At 36.5% G+C, this 16,970-nt stretch overlaps 1 pseudogene across 1 annotated transcript in view; it reads left to right on the top strand.

Annotated features, from left to right (window-relative positions):
* Nucleotides 1–3,717: 3,717 nt before the first annotated feature.
* Nucleotides 3,718–16,970, top strand: part of LOC104588746 (eukaryotic peptide chain release factor GTP-binding subunit-like) — a 36,403-nt pseudogene continuing 23,150 nt past the window's right edge. The window contains exons 1-6 of the transcript XR_016076347.1: nucleotides 3,718–3,904; nucleotides 4,466–4,519; nucleotides 4,638–4,712; nucleotides 6,201–6,251; nucleotides 6,380–6,478; nucleotides 7,023–7,099. The product of XR_016076347.1 is annotated as a eukaryotic peptide chain release factor GTP-binding subunit-like (transcript). The remainder of the gene's footprint in view (nucleotides 3,905–4,465; nucleotides 4,520–4,637; nucleotides 4,713–6,200; nucleotides 6,252–6,379; nucleotides 6,479–7,022; nucleotides 7,100–16,970) is intronic.

Here is a 16,970-nt window from a genome sequence, read left to right as displayed (position 1 = left end):
AATTTAATGATGAGAAATGAGAGTATAAATGTTCGATTGAGAGAGAGAGAGAGAGAGAGAGAGAGAGAGAGAGAGAGAGAGAGAGAATGTGATTTATGTAATGACTTAAATGTGAGACTTGAGAGTTAATAATTGAATGTACTTAATAGTATTATTTTAATTGCATTTTCTACTTAAATCTTGTATTCCGTTTTCATCATTAATAAAAGTAATTCTTGTTGTCATATTCAATATTATGAATATATAACAGTAGAATTGTATCAAAGTGTTTTATACAAAGCTTATATTTTTCTTTGAGATTCTATATATTTTTTAATATTTATTACTTAGTTATGACATCATAGATTAGCCCATTTTACTTGGAAGATTAGATCATTGACCTATCACCTAGATATGAAAATGGTTTCATTTTCAAGCTGGTTTTAAAATTTGCATTTTATTTATATCACTAATAAAATAATTATTATTCATCATACTTATTTTTTTGTTTATATGATTAAGATATAATATTATAGATGTAGGGGTGAGCATTTGGTTTATTCGATTAAGAACCAAACTGAATAAATTGAAAAAAATTTAAAACCAAATTAAAAAATAAAAACAAATTGAAACCGAATAATAGAAAAACCAAAATTTTCGATTTGGCTTTTACTTATTTCGATTAAAACCAAATTTTAATAATGTATATACTATATTATATACATTATAACATATAATATATAATATATATTATGAAAGTAATTTTCATTATATTATATATTAATATATAAATAATATTATATATTATATATTGCATATGATATACAAAAGTTCAGTTTATTTGGTTAACCAAATTTCTAATTCTAAAAACTGAATTAACCAAAACCCTAAAAAAACAAACCAAAATTTTTGGTTTGGTTTTAACTGAATTATTCTCACCCTATAATAGATGTGCCCAAAATTGTTTTGTATTTTTTTTGTATTATTCTATTTAAAAAATTTTATTTTTAATTATACATCACGAGTTAACCCATTTGACATGAAAGGTTGAACCACTAACCCACCCCCTAGATAGGAAAATTGTTTCATTTCCCATCGGTTTTAAGTTGTATATTCAGTGTCAATAATTAATAAAATTATGTCTATCCTATCATACTTATTTTTTTAATATGACAAATATATAATAATACAATTGTGTCCAAATGGTTGAACTACTTACCCACAACATAGATGGAAAAATATGATTTCATTTCTAGGTTTATTTTAAAAATATTAAATTTCATTGTATTAATAATTATTGTGTATAGATTTATTAGTAGAATTTAATAGTGAGAAACAAAAGTATTAATTTCGGATTCAATGAGAGAGGATGTGATTTATTTAATGACTTAAATGTGAGACTTAATGAGTGGTGATTGAATGTATTTAATAGTATTATTTTAATTACATTTTCTGCCCTTACAATGGAGGTGAACCAAATTCATGAAAATGGATATTTTAGTAAAGAAAAATTTCACAAGCCAATACCTTATTCACACTTTTATAGGTAATATAGATAGATATAGATATGGATTTGAACTTTAGTAATTAGGACCTCAAAGAATAAAAGCCCATTATATAAAAGAGAAATGAAAAGTTATAAAAGAAAAGATATATTGAGATTTAGAGACTAAGCAAGAAGAAGTTCCAACTTTTGTTGCATGTCAAAGAAATTGATTATTTTGGAAAAGAGAAAAACTGTTGTTGATGTTAATTGTGCTAAATAGAAGAAATCCCTGCTTACAAATTGCGCTTTTGAACCTCCTCTGGTCTTCTCTTTTACCTTCATTTCTGTGTATTGAAACTCTGCAACTAAAGATTTCAAATAGTGAAACTTAATAAAGAGCAATTTTGAGAATTTAAAGGACTATTAAGGGCATTTATATCTTTTAATCTTTCTTGTCAATATTAACAATTAAATGCTTTGGTAAGGCACATTTAAGTAATTTTGGAATAGCATATGCTTACGTAATTTAGTAAAAGTATAAGGTATATCAAGTAACTAAGCCTAATTAATAACAACAATAGCAATATCATTAGAATGTGTTCAATTTTTTTATAGTATTTATGTTTTTTTATAATTTTTTATTATTCTATCTATTTTAATTTTTTTATTATTAAGTTATGACAACATGGGTTGACCCATGTAACTTAGATAGAAAAAATGGTCGTTTCCTTGTTAAATTTTAAAACTTTTATTCCATTCCAATATCAATAAAAATAATTATTCTTTATGACACTTAATTTTAATAATAAATGTATAGTATTAAGGATATCTCCTAATTTTCTATAACTTTGTGTTTTGTATTTTTATATGTTTTTAATTTTAATTCTTATTATTTAATTATGACATTATAGATTAACCTAAACTGTTGAATTGCTAATCCACTATCTGAATGGAAAAATAATTTTGTTTCCTATACAATTTTAAAATTTGAATTCTATTTCCTAGACAAAAACTTGATAAAAATATATTTTAATATTATACTAATGTTATTTATTAGTCATTTTCATTGTTTAATGTTTTTGTTATTTTATAATATTTTCTATGATTTTATTGTTTAATAGTATTTTTAATTTTTATCAATATTATTTATTTTTAATTTCTTATTTTATCATTTTTATTATTTTATAATATCATAATATTTTAATCATTTTCGTTTATTGCCATTTAAATAAACAATTTTTAATCCTATATGGTTCATATTAGAAAATTTCCACGAAAAGCTTTCAAAACCTTTTTGGAGTTTTTTCTTTTTTCTTCCATATCGTCGTCCCTCGTATCTAAACATGCCTACCGAATTGACTCGGTAACTCGGCTGCGAACTCAATTGCGTTGGCATCAAGAGTCAAGACTATTGAGAAGAAAACCAAAAAAGGATGTATCTTAGGATCGAGATAAAATCTGTACCGTCAACAAGTGCTAAAACGTGCCCACTGATTCACTGATTTCCAGTAATCCGAGCACGAACTCAATTGCATTGGCAACTTGCTTCGGAATAAGGGGTGCTCTTTTCTAACCAAATCGTTACTACCGGTTTTTTTTGGAAAATCGATAATTGAAACCGAGTCGAAACCAATTGATTAATCGGTTAACCGGTTTAGTTAATTGTCAATTTTTTAGTTTTTTAATTTTTAAAATATATATTATAAAAATATATAAATATATAATAAAAAATTATAAATATATATAAAATATTATATTTTAAATAATAAATATCATATATTATAAATATATATTTGTAATATATAAAATATATAGAAATATATATATATCGATCGATTTGATTAACTGCTAATTTTCTATATTAAGTTAATTGAAACCAAATCGATATTTTCGATTTTTAAAAACACCGAATTAAAACCGAATCGATTCGATTAATCAATTTTTTGGTTCGATTTCAGTTTTTTGATTTTTTTCTCACCCATTCGAGAGTGGAGACTGTTGAAAAGAAAACAAACAAAAAAAAGCACCAGAGGGATTGTATCTTACGATCGAGATAAAATCTGAACCGTCAATAAGTGCATCATCTGTTCAAAGACAAATATGAACCATCTATGCAGGTTGAAGAGGTGTAAAGCCGTGATGCAGCGGCATGTACCTGATATATAAGCTTCCTATTTCACTCTGCTCTTCACTTATGGCGCCTCACACCGACCTTACAATACATCCCATTGGAAACATCTCTCGTATTTATCTGTTATTATTTACGGGAAATATTCTCAATGCACGGTGGGATGTTCCTGTGAGGTCATTGTGAGGCGCCCAATGTCGGGAGCAGATTACAATTCTTCACTAGCAGCGTTGTCTGAGCCTTCCCCTTTTCTCGTTTCATTTCCTGTGCTCTGTTCGAACAAAGAGCCGGAGAAAATTCTACAATGATGGGTAAGAGATCATCTTCCTCTCTTTCTCTTATTGAATCTCTTATTTTCTCTCTGTTGTCACACTTCCAGTTGAATGATTTTTGCTTGTATATTTTTTCCAGTTTTTTTTGTTCTTGCCTCTGAGTTTCTTTTTTGATTGCTTGATTGATTCTGAGCTTGATTTCAGTCTAAATGAAAGTGGACTATGCTGGTGTTTTTTTTTATGAAAGTGGACTATGCTGGTGTTTTTTTTTTTTACGAGCAAATTATTTTTGTTTTTTATGAAAGTGGACTATGCTGGTGTTTTTTTTTTTTTTTTTAAATTTGGATATGAAAGCGAAGGATACATGCAAACGGGGATGGACACCAATACCTTACAATTTGAAAGAAAGATTTAAGAGTTTGTACTTTTCTAAAGTTTTTTTTTTCTTTGCTGATTTTATCAAGTGATTAGAGGGGTATTTGGAAATTTAGATGGATGCTTTTATTATTCTGTTTATGGGATTTCTGTGTTTGAGACAAATTGACTTCCTTATTTGCCTTCACTGTAATAGGGTTTGTTTTAACTTGTGTCTGGTTCCAGATATCGATGAAGAGATCCGGTCAAGCATCCAGTCACTGCAGTTGGACTCCGCAGGTAATCCTATAACTTTTATGACCCAGTTGGTTATCTTTCATATAGAGAGGGTAGACATTTTTTTTTTCTGCATTGATGTATTTTGTTTTCTAATTGTGAATGCTTTGCATTTCTGCAGAAGATAATAATGAAGTGACGGCTCCACAGGATGTAAAGCTGGAAGAGGTTGAACAACCAGATAAAATGGAAGAAGGTAGGAGGTGGTACTCCGAGATAGCTTGAGAAAATATGATAATGTATATCAGAGTTAGGTTTATACAGGCGAATTTGCATTTTGATTTGATATAGTTGAAAAATTGCCATAGCTGACGGTTTAGTTTAACATAATGATTTCATTTGTATAAAGCTATTTGCGAATAACCAGCATTTCATTAAGTTTACTTTGGGGCTGTTTGGCAAGTCTTGCTATGTAGATCTCTCAATAGCCCAGTAGACGAGAAGATGCACTGATCTTTCAGTCTTTTCACATGCTCATTTTTGGGCCTTTTGGTCTACATGATGCCAAATGGGAAAGGACCATTTTTTGATCTTTTGTACTTTCAGCAGACCAAACGACGCACCGAAAACACACACCAAACATCACCTTTGTTATCTTTTTAAGTTCCTATTATGAATTTGGTATATCCTGATTGTTTACTGGCTATCAAAATGTTCTTCTGGAGTCCTTTTCCCTGAAGTTGGTGCTGCACTCGTTTTTTACCCCTTTATTTATTCTAATGCCAAACACTGACCTTTTCTTTGTTTTTTTAATGTCATTATTGTTTCAATTTTCAATTTGGCAACAAGAATGGTAAACTAGAGGAGTATCTTCTGCATGGATGATTGCCTTTATGCAGTACTTATTGATATTGAGACAGCTTCCTCATTAGATATGCTTGTTGAGAAATCCTTTCCAGGAGATGGAATACCAGATGGCTTATGACACAAAATCAAGAGTTATGGGTTTAATTTTCCTAATTTATGGCATTTTTTATATGGTTGTTTGTTTGTGCAAAAAGCAAATGCGTGTTTTCATGATACCTCTTTCCCAATTGGCCTTTTCCATCCGTCTCTATTGTGGTTTAGATGACTGAGTAGTCATCTACATAGTGTAGCCAACTATGGTAGTCTTATCTGTAAAAGATAAGCCTTTCATACTGTGATTTTGGGAGTTGATTCAACCATAGATCTTTTTCTTGACTTTTTCTTGCTAGTTGCTGGACGGTATATTCAGTTCCATAATGAAAGATTGGCTCAAATTATGAGCTATGAGATTGGCCAAGTGAACTGCTGATAACCTTTCTAACAGGTAAGTGCAGAGGGATGGCCTGGCGTGGGGATCTCATTTGAATGATTTTTTTTTTTTTGTGCATTTTGTATATGGTCTTTTTGTTTTTTAGGTTGGGATTGGTCTGGTCAGCTTTATTTTTGAAATTTCTAATCTGGGGCTTTGTATGCATGCTTGCATTAACTTTTGATATTAATTCCATTTATTATTTACAAAGAAGTTATTAACTATGAGGTCTTATTTTAGATTGCTAAAGAAATGGATAATACGGAAGTGGTGATGCTGGACCACTAGATTTGTAGTTCATAGTTCCTCCATTGCTGCCACATTGATGGCAGGCACCTTATTATCATAGCATCTAATGTAATATAGAAGTATACCCTCTAAAATTCTCTATTTTTTGGCTAATTGCAGATTTGAAGGATGAGGTCCAGGAAAACATGAAGCCAGTGAAGGAGCCTAAAGGTGCCATATTCATATTATATTTTCTTCTTTCTTCCTTTCTTTACAAATTAAGTTTGTGTTTCTTGTTTGATATTGCTCATGGATTTTTTTTTTCTATGCTGCATATTCTGTTGAAATATCAATGAAAGATAAGGAAATGACTTCTCCTGAAGAGGATGTTGAAGAATCAGATGAAAAGGAAGAAAACAAGAACCAACACCTAAATGTTGTGTTTATCGGTCATGTTGGTATGTTTTCATAAATGTAGGACCTAATATTCATTGAATATTGAATATTTCTTGCTTAGCTTTGATGTTCCTTGTCTAAGTGTCATGTTTGTGGATGTCTATATATATATTTCCTTTATTTACCTCTTTTATGCCTGAACCTAGTTTTTATGGAGTAATTACACCATGTTCAGGCGACGAGATCTAAATTATGGATGGGGGTAATTGACATAGAATTTGAAGTTCAGCCAATTTCATGGAAATAATCACATAAGATCTAATTGGTTTAGATTTCTGTTCTTTGTTGTTATTGTCGGTGGTGTGTGTTACCAACTTGATAATTAATCATATGATTCCCATGTAGGTGGTTTGGTTAGACAGCGTTTAATTCTTATTTCTCTATTAATTTCTAGGAGATGTGGTTTTTTATTGTTGGGGTATAACATCTTTGAATGTGCTATTTCTTTCTTGTACTTCCATGAATTTTAGGGATATTCTATTTCAGCTTCTATTCGCTAGTTTGTTGCAGTTGGAAATCTAATGTTGTTGAGTGGCTTTAGGGTAGACACTTGGTGGCCTGATGCTAAATGGTCTTCATCAAGCTGGAATGGCTTGTTAATTGAAGGCAATTGCCAAATTGTTGTAAGTTGGATGTCCATGCTTGAGGAGGTTCCTGGTCTTTCAGATTTACACCTAGAGAAGCTAAGTCAATTACATATCATTTTAACAGTTCAGTGGATTCTATGGTACACTTTGCTCAAAGGATGAATTGAAGACGGATTAGAGTGGGGGTACTGGGTCCAATGGGTGAACAACAAAGATTATGCTTCTTCATTGTATTAAATGATTGCCAGCTTATGATATTCTTTTATTGTTTCCTGTTGGTTATTGGCAACAGGACTTTTTCATTTTATCGTCTTTAATAAAATGCTTTCTTCATTGGTTGTTGATGAGTAAAATGCCAAATGACCTTTGGACTCATCAATGATCCATAATGATAGATCCAGCTTACTGCAAAGACAGCTACTGGGTAGTCCAGACCTTTATATTGATTTTGTTTACAGCACAGGGGGTTGTGCCCATGGACTTTGGCCCTATGACTTTAAATACATTATATTTAATATATCTATATCTCTATCTATCTATCTATATATATATATATAATATGCCATACAATATTTGTATAAAATATATGTTATAATTATATAATAAAGCTATTATATATATCCACTTCTTTTGTCAACTAAAAAAAGATCAATGTTTTGATGCATTAATTAAATGTCAATGCTCCTAAATGGAGCTTTCTCACAAGACTTGCTAGAATGCAATGCTAAGAGAAAGAAACTATTATGGCATTGTGTAAGGGCTGCAATATTTTGGAGCATTTGGGGGAAATAAAGGAAAGAATTTTTGATAATAAGGAGGTGGTGGTAGATCTTTTGATTTAGCTGATCAAGGATGGCCATGGCCCGTTGGGTATTAATTTGTGAAGAGTTCAAAGGTATTAAAATGGATGATCTCTCTTAATATGACGGAAACCTGGGACGATTTTAAAATGGGACGACCTAGGAGACTGATTGATTGATTCCCACCCCAAGTAGGCAGTCCAGGTGAATCAAGGGTAGGAGGTTTTGTAAGGGATGCAGTGGGTACTATAAAGTTAAGTTGCTGAGGAGCAGTTGGTGTTGGAAGTTCATTGAGGGCTGAATTGTTGGCGGTGATACGAAGACTAAAACTTTTGGCATTTCAGAATTGGTTGGGGGGACTGTTGAAGGTGATTGCAAGGTGGTCATTTCTTGGCTCAGCTCTGAGGAAGAACCTGCTTGGAAGTTCAGGGTCCTGGTCAGGGAAGCCAAAAATTTGGGAAGAAGCCTGAACAGCTTGTTCAATTGAGTCCCAAGATTGGCTAATTCCCTTGCCAGTAGTCTAGCCAGGGCTGTGTTAATTTTCAAGGGTGTCTTTGGAGAATGCATGGACTATGGGTCCAATTTTAATATGCTAATTGAAATTTGCATGTGTGTGAGCAGCTCTTAGCTGTTGTTGTAATCTCCCTACCATCTAGTCTGGACTGTATTGGCTCTTTTTCTTCTTTTAATGCAATTCTGTTATTTGTTAAAAAGATGGTAATAAGAGAGACAAGACCCAACCTTTCTTAAGGGTTTTGAAGGGACTATTACAAGGAGTCAAAGATGCACCAAGAGGTTGAAATTACAAACATTTCAAAAGGTGATAAGGTTATATATTCACCCCTGGGCCTGGTGCCCCACAATCTGTGTTCTGGTTACCCTTGGGAATCAGCAAGTCCTGGCAGACCTTGGTCTCCGAGTAAAAGTTATATGCCAAATTTCTTTTTGGGTATATATATATACCCCTCCCCTTCCCCTTAATCTCCCCAACCCTGGGGGCAGCGGAATTTGAGCCCAGGTTTCTGCTACAACGGAGCCACCACCAGTTGGCGGTTATATGCCAATGTTTTTGCTGCTATAATCAGGTTTCTTAGGATCCAAGGGCCTCCATTCTGAGAAGAGCCACACGATTACAAACTGACCCTCCTCTTCAATAACCAAATTAGTCTACACAGATGAAGAAGCCAGTTTCAGCCCCTTAAGACATGCAAGTATTCATTTTTGCGAGGATTATTGTTTTGGGATCTTTGCCTTGGGATTTTTGTCTTGTTTAGCCATGTTGACAAGACAATTGATGACTTATCTCATCTTCATAATAGCATGATTGTGTGGAACTCCCTCGGGCATGGAGATTGAGTGCCTTAAAACTTTCCAATTACTATCATTTTGGGGATCAACAAGATAAATTGACATGGAGATTGATCCTAAAGGAAGGGACCTTCTTTTGCGTTTCTTGGGGAGAGGAGCATTTTTTTTTTGGTCCATAACAATTATGGCATTTATATTTTATTTGTATTGTAGTTGTATTAGTTACAACCAATTCTTTGTTATACTATCATTGAAGAAAACTGAAGAGAGGAGAGCTTGAGAGTTCGGCAATGAGAGTTTCGAACCTACTCTCTCTCAGCACCCTAACACTATTTTATTAAGATAGATTTAAATAATTACAAGGAGGCCCTTAGTTGGGCAAGAAATTACAAAGAACTTAATATAGACAGGATGGGCCCAGAATAAGGCCCATTACAGAAAAACATAAATAACAAGAAAGAATAAACAGCCTATGGGCCATTCGGCCCATCTTCTCTACACTCCCCCTCAAGCTGAGCATAGATGTCAATCATGCCAAGCTTGCTGGTATCATGCTGAAGTTTTGCCTTGGGAATGCCTTTGGTGAGAAAATCTGCCAACTGTCCTTCAGATGTGATGAAAGGAAGACACACTTCACCTGAAGAGACCCTTTCCCTAATGAAGTGTCTATCAACTTCAATATGCTTGGTTCTATCATGTTGCACTGGGTTGTGAGCAATGTTGATGGCAGCCTGATTATCACAGTACAACATCATTGGCTTGTCATATTCAACCTCAAGTTCTTCCATCAATGATTTTAGCCATAATAATTCAGAAACTCCATGTGCCATGGCCCTGTATTCTGCTTCAGCAGAAGACCGAGCAACAACCGATTGTTTCTTGCTTCTCCAAGAAACAACATTACTAGCCACCAAGCTGCAATACCCAGAAGTAGATCTTCTGTCATCAATGTTTCCGGCCTAGTCAGCATCGGTGTAGGCTTCAAGTTTCATATGACCATGCTTGGCAAACAGAATACCCTTTCCTGGGGAGCCCTTCAAATAACATAGGATTCTCTCTGCTACTGCCATATGAGTGTCTCGGGGAGCATGCATGAATTGACTAATGCAACTGACTGCATATGCAATATCTGGCCGAGTCATGCATAGATACAAAAGTTTCCCAAGAAGTCTCTGAAAGATTCCTTTGTCTTCTAACAATGTTCCTTCTGAGGCTGAGAGTTTATGACTCATATCGATAGGAGTAGCAACTGGTCTAGCACCCATCTTTCCAGTTTCAGAGAGCAAGTCAAGAACATACTTCCTTTGGGAGATAAGAATCCCATCCTTGGATCGAGCCACTTCTATGCTAAGAAAGTATCTCAATTCCCCCAAATCTTTAATCTCAAACTCTGTATGGAGAAAAGATTTTAGATCATGAATTCCTGAAACATCATTACCAGTCACTACAATATCATCTACATACACAATGAGGTATACTGTCAGAGGTTCACTCCTCTTCACAAAAAGAGTATGATCGAATTGTGTCTGCACATAACCAAAGTTAACAAGTGCTGTTCTAAATCTCTCAAACCATGCTCTAGGGGACTGTTTTAGTCCATAAAGAGATTTCTCCAGCCTGCATTACCTTCCCTTTCATATCAGTTCCATACATCCCTAGAGGAAGAGACATATAAACCTTCTCATGTAATTCACCATTCAGAAATGCATTCTTCACGTCCAATTGATAAAGGGGCCAGTCAAAGTGAGCAACTAAAGATAGAAGAACCCTCACGGATGTTATCTTGGCAACAGGTGCAAAGGTCTCCAAATAATCAATCCCATATGTCTGTGTATAACCTTTTGCAACCAGCCTGGCCTTGTACCTTTCAATGGTGCCATCAGCTCGATATTTGATAGTAAAGACCCACTTGCAACCGACTTGATCCTTCCTTTCAGGCAAGTCCACCACTTCCCATGTGTCATTCTTGTGTAGGGCATCGATTTCAGATCTCATAGCATCCCTCCATTCTGGAATCTTAAGAGCTTCTGACACAGACTTGGGAATAGGGTTAGAAGCAACATAAGAGAGATAGGCAAAGTAAGAAGGTGAAAGCAAACTGTAAGAAAGGTGCTTGGAAATGCAGTGTGCAGTGCACTTCTGTTTTCCTTTCCTAACAGCAATGGGAATATCAAGGTCAGGGAAGGATGACTCTAAAGGTGCTGAAACAGTACCAGTTGTCTCTTCTGTGACTGGAAGTGTATGAGGCTCATGTATTGTAGGAGAAACAACCTGCACATTTCTGGATCTTTGCCTTTGATACACCTTGGGATTGAGAATAGGACGAGGAGGTAAAGAGGGAAGAACACTGGGATAGGGAGAATGGAATGACTGATCCACCCTTGATACATTTGAAGGAGAAGCAGACACATCAAGATACTCAATAGGGACAGGAAGAGGAAGAGCAAACACCTGTGACAAATCCTCCCCCTATGGACAATGTCCTTCTAGAGAGGAACCATAAAAGGGGGAAAGCTCATCAAAGGTGACATCCATTGAGACATACCGAGTGCCAGTCTTTGGATCAAAACAACAATAACCCTTCTGTGTGGGGGAATAACCAAGGAAGATACACTTTTGAGCTTTGGGTTCAAATTTATGCCTTTGGACACTTGGAACATGTACATAACAGGTGCAGCCAAAGACACAAATAGGAACAGGAAAAAAGGTTCTTCTCCGGATGAAGGAGATTGAAGGGAGACTTAAACCCCAAAACCTTGGATGGCATACGATTTATAAGGTAGGTAGCAGTAAGAACAGCATCACCCCAAAACCTTGTAGGAACATGTGAGGCAAATAAGATACTTCTTGCAACTTCAACAATATGCCTATTTTTCCTCTCAGCAACCCCATTCTGTTCTGGGGTCCTAGCACATGAGCTTTGATGAATAACCCCCATGTCAGAGATATAGTAGGATAGGTTCTTCTCAAAGTATTCTTTTGCATTGTCAGATCTGAAGATTTTAATCCTGGTATCAAATTGGGTTTGAACAAATTCATGGAATTGTCTTACAAGTCTCGAAACTTCATCACGGGATTTCATTAGGAATATCCAAGTGAACCGAGAAAAGCCATCAATAAACAAGATAAAATATTTGTAGCCACCCATGGAGGGTAAGTGGTAAGGCCCCCACACATCAGAGTGCACAATATTAAAAGGAAAAGAAGATCTTTTATTGCTCAAAAGATAAATGTTTCTACAATGCTTTGACAATTCACAAGACTCACAATGAAGACTGGACAAACTAATTCCCTTAAACAGATTAGGGAATAGATGACTCAAGGCAGAAAAAGACAGATGACCAAAATGACGATGACACAACATAATCCGACTAACAGACTCTGAAGAAATAGATCCGAGAGCAACATTCCCAAGATGATCAGTGCATTGTCCCGGAGCATCAAGCAGGGTTATTTCGTTCGCCTCATGGCCACTCCCAATCACATTTTGAGACTCCAGATCCTGAAAAACACAGTAGAAAGGAAAAAATGTTACACAACAGTTTAGTGACTTGGTTAAACTACTTACAGACAACAAATTTGTATTTAGTTTAGGTACATGAAGGGCAGAAGGTAGGAACAAGGAATCCGTTGTTAGACAGTTTTGTATGCCCTTAGCTTCAATCAGAATGATGTACTTTATGAGTTTATTGTAAATGAATAAAAGTGCATATTTGATTCATGTTCCCTTGGTATGTTTCTGTGTAATACCCTTAAACTAGACACTTAATGAGACTCGTGTTAGTTTAGAATGTTCACAGCCAGTGGGTCGGTCTAGAGAGATCTATCCTGACAAGGCTGACACTGTGGTGCCACCAAGTCGGTTGGGGTGGCCTGTCTCAGCTACCAGGGTGAGACCCTAGGCACATACAGTGTAGGATTAATTGAATCTTTGAACTGGACCAGAATTTCAGTATTGCTCTGGACCTTGGAGATTGATGGGCAAAACTGGAAAGTTACACCCGACCCCTAGACTCGATTATGATACTGCACTAGGTGTCAGATTGGGCTGTCTTTGATATACCATTCAGTGAGATCCTTAGCGGGGGTCAAAACATGGGTATGTTGGGACTGTCTGAGAATTCATCTGAGTGGGTGATCATAGTGACAGGATCAGCCCCTTTGTCGGACAAAGGTAATAATCGGGGATGCACTCTCACTGATGGAAACCAAGACTGCCGGCAGCTGATTTCAATCGTTGAGATTTGTTTTTACAAAATATATTTTATATGAGATATAAAAGTATATATACTATGTTTCTAAAATGTTTGCAAGAAGGTTTTAATTCCCGGGATCCACATAAGTAGAGAGTGCAACACTGTTCCTTGCAGCCGAGGGAGAGGTCCTCTCTTGTTGGGCAGTGTATGATCATGATGGGCTAAGAGGTTAAGTGTAAGACCATTGAGGATAATACCTGATGGGCTAATCTTGCATCTGCCCACAGTCTCTGGGTGTTACAAGGTGGCTTGGCCCAGGGACTACTTAGGGTAAGTGTTGGGCCCATAGAGCCCATTTGATGGGTTTCAGGGGGTGCACTGTCTTTAACAGTGTATTCGGCTAGGCCTTGTAACAAAGGCTGGGCCGAACCCATGTGGTTGATGTGTAGATCAATGCTTGGGTCCCACGCCATACAAGGAAGCCCAACTGGGCAGCAGTTAGGAAGGTTAAGTGAGCACATAAGCTTAATGGGCCTAAAGCCCATTTCGAACTGGGCTATTTATTTAATTATTTATGGGGCGAATTCTGAGATGGATTAGCAGATAGGATAGGGTCTTGACCCTATCCACTCAGAGAGTCCAGATCTGAATATGATTCAGATCTAGAAACCTCCTAATGAGATTAAGAGAAAGCTAATCTAATCTGCAGATAAGATAAGGGTTTATCCCTATCACCTAAAGAGAGGTCTTATCCAAATATGATTTGGATAAGTTGCTCCTAATGGGATTAGGAGCTGATCCTTTAGATTAACAAAAGGAAGGAGGGGGCGATAGCTTTGAAGAGACACACATCAGATTTTCTTCAGTGCTGAAATCACAAGAAGAGAGATTTCTGCACCTTGCGAATACTCTCTTGCCGCCCTGTTTGCCAGTTCGATCTCCAGTTGTGGGAGAAGTCAAGATTGGATCTTGACATCAGTTCTTGGAGGAAGAATTGATAGGAAGCTGTGCTCACGTGCCATCCTGTTGTTTCTTGCGAAGGACAGAGTTCTTGGAGAAGAACACTGCTGATTCTGCTCCATCCTGCACTGCGCCATTTTCAGTGGGAGCAGTCTTTGGATCCTTCCTTGGGCGTGAACACCTTCGTTGGGGGATATTATTTCTCCGTATCAGGTATAATCCTCCCCTACTCCTTTTGGTTCAGATCTGGTTCAGTTTAAGGTTCAAGAATGATCCTTGAAAATATGATTTTCTAAATAGGGAATGCGATTCCCAGTTGAAGGGAGAGAAAAATTTTTGAAATTCGCCCCCTAATTCCGTAATCTTTGGGCGTCCATGGGATGGATCTCTCATTCTTTCAGTGGTATCAGAGCCATGGTTCAAATCTTGAACCATATTGTTTCAGATCTGAACCTACGCAAATGGGCAGAAGGTGTTCTATCCGATTTGCGCAGATATGGGTTTTGGGAAATCTGTTCCCAAAATTAATGGGCGAATAATCTGAAATTAATTTTACTTAAATCTGATTATTATTTAGAATTGTTCTTTATGATTTTCTTGATTTATGGGCTGTTCGTACAAGAGGAGATCGAATTCTTGGTTTGCGCAGGGAACCTGCATGATTTGCAGTTTCTTGATTTATTCATTACATTTGGTCTGTAAATAATTTTTTTTTGTTTTCTAGACACAATGTATTAGGTATTCGATCTGATGTAATTATTAATAGAAATAGGATTTCTATTTATTTTATTTTGGATCGAAGATGGCGGCGCAGAAAAGGAGATTTCACAGAGAAGGAGATTTCGCAGATGGGAGAACTGCAATCTGCGATTTGCAGTTTGTGAAACTGCAAACTGTGATCTAACCTCTGTTTTGCAGGGTGGATTGTGCGAACAGCCCCTGTTTGACTGATTCTTGATTTTATCAGTATTTAATTTCAGATTATTTTCTTGAATTAAAGATTTAATTAAAAATCAAACCCTAGACCCATTCGAACCAAGATTGGTTCAAATTGTTTGGACCGAATCTAGGGTTTAATCAATACTGAAAGTCAGCCCTAATTTTCCCACTAATGGGCCTAAGGATTGATGTTTAATTAAATGGTTAATTCGGCCCAACCTGTAAAGGCCCAGTTTTAAAAGGTTAAAACTGCTAAAAGCCCACTTAACATTTAAAGCAGACAAGTTGGAATCCAAGACCAGCCGTTGCCTATTTGTAGGCTACCCAAAAGGCTCTGTAGGTTACCACCCAAGTGAGCAGAAAGTGTTCTGCAGTCGAAATGCGCAATTCTTGGAAACCAATTACATCCTGGACACCCATCGTCAGGAAATTGTTCTTGATGAGGAGAGCTCAGGAGCAGTGGGAGATGTCCCACAAGTTCTAGGTAGTGACCAACCTAAAAGATCCACTCGGGTATCCAGGCCACTAGTCCGTTATGGTTATGACCAGGATAGTTACCTGGTGGAAACCTTGACTAGTGAGGAGGATCCTGTGACTTACGCGGAAGATATGTTGGACATAGATTCCCAGAAGTGGGTGGAGGCCATGAGAGCAGAAATGGACTCAATGGAGACCAATGGAGTCTGGACTCTAGTAGATCCGCCCTCCGGGGTAAAAGCAATCGGTTGCAAATGGATTTACAAGAGGAAGAAGGGCCCCGATGGTAAGGTTGAGACCTTCAAAGCTCGTCTGGTGGCGAAAGAGTACACTCAGAAAGAGGGCATCGATTATGAGGAAACAGTAGAGAAGATGGGCCGAATGGCCCATAGACAGTTAGTTCATGTTATGTTATGTTTCTCTCTGTTGTGGGCCTTATTCTGGGCCCATACTCTGTATTATTCTGTTTTTTGTATTTTCCTGCTCTCTCAAGGGCCTCTCTGTAATTTGTCAAAGATTAACTTATTAATAAGATGTTTAGAGTGTTAGAGAGAGGTTATGTTCGAACCTCTTACTCTCTAACACTCATTGCCGCCAGCTCTTCCTTCTCTACTTCTCTTGTTTGTTCTCTTTTCTGGTTTGCATCTAATCTCAAACAGTTCCACACATCAAGTGGGCTGTTTTTCAACTTGGTATCAGAGCGGGCCATTGCTTGGCGTGTCCCTCATGTGGTTCTAGTTCAGCCAACTACATGAGGAGGTTCTAGGGCTGAAGTTTACAGTCATCCGCCTGGTTCTTGGAGGTCATTGGAGGGTGCCCAAGTTTCTATACACTTGGAGAAGGGTTCGGTGACCAGGAGGAATCAGAGAGCAAGTTTTTCAGCCTGATTTGAAATCAGAGAAAAGGGATTCCGAAGCTAGATTTCGAAGCTAGCTCAGAGAAAGTGTTCGGCCTGGTTTGAAGTTCAAACCAGAGATACTGTAAGTTGTTTTCTCAGTTCTTTGCTGAGTTATTTTTGTTATTTGGGAGGACTGTTAAAGCATTCAAAGCACACCTCCATTCGGCCCACTGTTGCTGGACTGATTTCTGGGTTATTCTGGAAGTGTGGTTCGGCTGTTATTGGGCTTCCAAACTGCTAAAAACTGATCTAAATTAAGTGGTACAAGCCTCTACTTTAGTTCAGCTGCTTCTTGGACTTAGACAAAGTGTTCTTGAAGTGATTTCTGC

This window comes from Nelumbo nucifera, chromosome 5 (genome assembly GCF_055504915.1).
Source record: "Nelumbo nucifera cultivar China Antique chromosome 5, China Antique-T2T, whole genome shotgun sequence".
NCBI classification, from domain to species: Eukaryota; Viridiplantae; Streptophyta; class Magnoliopsida; order Proteales; family Nelumbonaceae; genus Nelumbo; species Nelumbo nucifera.
The sequence above is the reverse complement of the archived record's forward strand: the minus strand, read 5'-3'. Positions and strand labels throughout refer to the sequence as shown.